At 38.8% G+C, this 5,191-nt stretch overlaps 1 pseudogene; it reads right to left on the reverse strand.

Annotated features, from left to right (window-relative positions):
- Positions 1-3,135: 3,135 nt before the first annotated feature.
- Positions 3,136-3,939, reverse strand: LOC132229221 (pre-mRNA-splicing factor SPF27-like; annotated as a pseudogene).
- Between the last annotated feature and the right edge of the window lie 1,252 nt (positions 3,940-5,191).

Raw genomic sequence — 5,191 nt, forward strand, 5'->3', positions numbered from 1 at the left:
TGGTGAACTCCTTTAGCTTTTCCTTATCTGTGAAGCTCTTTATCTGACCTTCAATTCTGAATGATAGCTTTGCTGGATAAAGTAATCTTGGTTGTAGGTTCTTGGTATTCATCACTTTGAATATTTCTTGCCACTCCCTTCTGGCCTGCAAAGTTTCTGTTGAGAAATCAGCTGACAGTCGTATGGGTATTCCCTTGTAGGTAACTGAGTTTCTTTCTCTTGCTGTTTTTAAGATTCTTTCTTTATCTTTTGCTCTTGGCATTTTAATGATGATGTGTCTTGGTGTGGTCCTCTTTGGATTCCTTTTGTTTGGGGTTCTCCGCGCTTCTTGGACCTGTAAGTCCATTTCTTTCACCAGGTGGGGGAAGTTTTCTGTCATTATTTCTTCAAATAGGTTTTCAATATCTTGCTCTCTCTCATCTTCTGGCACCCCTATAATTCTGATGTTGGTACGCTTGAAGCTGTCCCAGAGGCTCCTTACACTATCCTCGCATTTTTGGATTCTTTTTTCATTTTGCTTTTCCGGTTGGATGTTTTTTGCTTCCTCACATTTCAAATCATTGACTTGATTCTTGCGCTCCTCTGGTCTGCTGTCGGGCGTCTGTATAATATTCGTTATTTCAGTCCGTGTGTGCTTAATTTCTAGTTGGTTCCCCAATATAAGATCGAGGGTCTTATTAGTTTTCGTGTAGATCTCATTAAGTTTATCGGCAGCTTCTAAACAGTTCTTGAGAGACCTTAAAAGTGTGGTTCTGAACTCTATTTCTTCCATTGACAATTTTGTCCTGTTTCTTTGTCTCCGCATTTTGTTATGCTTCCTTGGTGCACCCCCTAGTGGTCTTTGTTCGCAGTCTTATAGTTAAACCTTGATTGTTGTAGCTAATTCCAGGGAGGGTTTGACCTCCAGGCCAAGTGGCTATGAGAATCAGCTTTGTCAGCAGTGAGAGAACTTCTGTCCTCTAGGGAGGTGCTAATCTAGCCTTTGCCTGAGGCTATCCGGCAAATGCCTCTGTGCAGGGCTTGGGCGGGGCGGGTCGCACAGGATCAACAGGGTGGGCCGGAGAGAGCAGTTATGGCGGCTCTCAGTCCTGTCCACAGGGGCTCTGCCTCTCTGAGTCCCAGCACCCGCTGCAAAGCTGGGAGAGAAAGCTGCACTCGCTCTGACTGAAGCCAGACAGTCCTGCTTCTCCCGTTTGAGTCTGGGTCCCTAATGACTCGCCCGGATCTGGTGCTCAGAGTCTGCGACTCCCTCCCGATTGAAAACAACAACCGCGCCCTCAGCCGCCAGCCCGCTCCGCGCACTCCGCACCTTAGAATTTGACTTCAGCACTGCGCCTCCTCTGAGTGTCCGTATGCGTTTCTCTTTCCTCCTAGTTGTAGGACTTCCACTCAGCCAGCGTTCCTGTGGTTCTGAGTGATGTCCCTTCCGTTTTTTGGTTTCACTTTTGAAGTAGTTGTTCAAAGCAGCAAACTCCGGCGTTAACCTATGCCGCCATCTTGGTTCTCTCAAGATTTTTTTTTTTTCAATTCAAGCATTCTTTACACACTATAAGTCAGCACTTTTTTTTTTTTTAATCCTCACCTAAGGATATGTTCTTATGGATTTTAGAGAGAAAGGAAAAGAAAGAAGAGAAAGAGAGAGAAACTGCGTCCCAACCAAGGATTGAAAATGCGCCCTGGATATGTGTCCTGACCAGGAATAAAAACCACAACCTTTAGGTGTACGGGACAATGCTCTAACCAAGTGAGCCACCTGACCAGGCCTACAGGTCAGCACTTTCTTACAGCTGCAGTGCATGAAATTATGCTTCTCTCCACCCTCATTAATACCTATTATCTTTGCAACTTAATAGATTATAAAGTATATTGTATCTTCTTGTGTTTCCTAGATTTTTAATAGGGTTATTAATTTTTTAACTGTTCTTATTAAACAATATGTTTATATTATGTCTACTTGTATCAAGAGCTTAGTGTTTTATATATCTGCATGTTTATATATATTAATGCTTTTAAACCATTTTCATATTTGTGACTCTTATTTTTCTAGTTTGTTAGTTGCATTTCAATTTTGTTTATACTTTTAACTTAGATTCACGTATTTAATTTTTATATTGAGTCAGATGTATCCACCTTTTCCTTTGTGATTTTTTTCTATTGAAATAATACTTAGAAAGTCTATTTCATCGAGTACATAATAAATTATGTGCTAATTATTTCAGTGTTGGTTACACCCATGCTGCCCACATTAAAAGGTTAATTTTTGTGCAAGAGAGGGGGTAAGAGAGAATGACAATTAGTTCCAAAGATAATTTCATAAGAGTAACAGTTATTAATACTGAAACTTTTAATGAAAAAGATTGTGTGTGAATTTCTAAGAACTCTTTTAATATCAGGATCATTCACAACTCGCTCCTTAGGGTCAAGTATAGTTGAAAGATAATATAACAGCATTAAGCAAAAGATGGCTATTTTTATAAAAGACCAAATGGGGTAAAGACGCCCTCTAGTGGAAGTTTAGGTCCTTTCTACAATCAAGCTGAAAGGAGAAAAATCTATCCATTGTTTTATAAAATGCTCCACATAAGCCAGTGGTTCTCAACCTTCCTAATGCCTTGACCTCTTAATACAGTTCCTCAGGTTGTGGTGACCCCCAACCATAAAATTATTTTCGTTGCTACTTCATAACTGTAATTTTGCTACTGTTATGAATCGTAATGTAAATATCTGATATGCAGGATGTATTTAGGCAACCCCTGTGAAAGGGTCATTTGACCCCCAAAGGAGTCGTGACCCCACAGGTTGAGAACCGCTGAGCAATTGCAGTGTGGGGCTTTTGCTTTCTTTCTAAACAACAAAATCAGTAACAGAGTTAGGAAGTTAATTCCATTATATGAGAAATTATATTTCCATTCATATGTTCTTCTTGAATGAATGTTATTTAATTATTTCTAAGGCGCATTATCCTGTAAATAGGAAAAACCAAATTGCCATGATCAGCAAAGTCTCTTGTTTTCCCTTGTGATAAAAAGTCGAACACTCTGTATTGATAAGTAAATATATTCCTTCTCATACAAGTAAATATTTTTTCCAAGTTGAAACTTTTTATTTTTCTAATGTACAAATAGAAGATCACGGTCCACTTTCTATGGTTTCTAAACCAAGTGATGTTTTCCGTAAGATGCTGCCGACCTGCACAGAGCAGTGCCTGATCTTCTATGAAAGCCCAACCTGCCTTCCTTCCGACCCACCGAATTAATGTCTTTTCAGAAGGCTTGTTGGGTGTTTTCTTTGTTGTCCTCTCCGAGTTGCTGCTTCATTTGAAAGACTTCATTTTCTAATTGTACAATAGTCCTTTCAATCTCATAATTCTTACTGACCAGGGATACCCAATTTGACTCCCTTTCTCTTAAGTTAGATCCCGCTGTGAGTTGCATGTTCTTTCGCTGCCAGTTTAAATCTTAAATATGCTTCCTTAACTTCTGGAGCTTTTTTCTGTGCATGTTCAGTCATAGGAACTAGATCTTCATTATATACTTTCCAAGCATTGCATCTGCGCTGTGACATTAGTTCTAGATTCTCAATTCGAACCGCTAGATCCTCTAACGGGGCCATAGAATTGTTTACACATTCTTGCCATGCAGTAATATCATTTTTCTGACCCAAGAAAGGGGCTGGAAGTTCATATCGTTTCATACTGAGCAATTCAATTGGTTGTTAAGCAGCCCATCTTTCAAATTCATTTCTCATTATGTCTGTCTCAAAGCAGAACTATCCAGGGCTGTCAGGAAGCTCAGGTAGTTCTTAGTAGGTCTGTGTCTGCATTTCCTCCTCCGTCAGTGCTGCAGCCACTTCCCACATGCCGGGTGCTTCATAACCTTGGTCAAAATATGGCAGCGCATCCACCCCAGCCTCTCCAGCCACCCAACCCATGCCCGCCATCCATAAATTCACCTAAGTTTTCTCTCAGACAAGTAAATATTGATTTCTTGTACAAGTAAATATTTATTTTTTTCAATAGATAATCAGTTTTCAGAATTTGCTTTAATTTTATAAAAGAAAATAATTTGAAAGTTATCAAAAGATCTATGATAAATGCCTAGAAAAGGAAGACATTGACAGAAATGTTTATTTTATGACTTTCCGTGTCAATGTGTTTGGAAAAGAGGCAAAAGGATAAAGGAATTGCGTGCATAGTGTTGATTTTTTTGTGTGTGGGGAGGGTATATTCTCAGAGGCTAGCTGAGGGTCTTGTTCATAGTGAAAATCAATAAACACTATTGATTTGAGGTGAGACAAGTTTTCCCTAACCATCTAAATAAAATCTCTTTTTTGGATGAATTATTAAAATGACTGAGATGATAAAATATTTGAAAAATGCAAAAATCCTTAGTTTCATTGGTTTAAAATTATGCCCTAGCCAGTTTGTCTCAGTGGATAAAGTGTTGGCCTACAGGCCAAGGGTCCCAGGTTCGATTCCCATCAAGGGCAAGTACCTTGGTTGCCGGCTCCTCCCCAGCCTGGGCCCTGGTAAGGGCTCAGGCAGGAGGCAGCCAATCCATGTGGTTCTCTCACATCGATGTTTCTCTCTGTCTTTCCCTCTCTATTCCGCTTTTCCTAAAAATCAATGGAAAAATAACCTCAGGTGAGGATTAACAAGTAAGTAAATAGAAATAAATAAAACTTATGAATTGTTTATTTAAAAAAATAAAATAATCCTGTAAAACTCACACATATAGTCCTTTGGTTATGACGAAAAGAATGTTGAAGTACAATAGTGAAAGGATGGTCTTTTCAACAAATGGTTCTGGGCGAATTGGATGTTAATCAGGACAAAAAATGAATCTTAGCTTCTACCTGACACCATAAAGAAAAATCAATTCCAAGTGCAGTGCAGATCTAAATGTGAAAAGTAAAACAGCAATGCTTCTCATAGGAAACACAGACACCTCAAGGATAGCAAATATTTCTCAAACTAAAGACACAGAGCACTAACCACAAAGGGAAAGTTGCTAAGTTGTACTAAATGAAAATTAAGAATGTTTCTACATAAAAGACACCATTAAGAGCAAAGACAACATGCTGGTAACAACTTATGTAAGTAAGCTTAAAAGTATAGATGATAGTCAAATGTAGCAAAATAATTAGGAGGTAATGAATTTTGATTAATTACTAGTATTACTTTGTTTTAATA

Source organism: Myotis daubentonii, chromosome 3 (genome assembly GCF_963259705.1).
Source record: "Myotis daubentonii chromosome 3, mMyoDau2.1, whole genome shotgun sequence".
NCBI lineage: Eukaryota > Metazoa > Chordata > Mammalia > Chiroptera > Vespertilionidae > Myotis > Myotis daubentonii.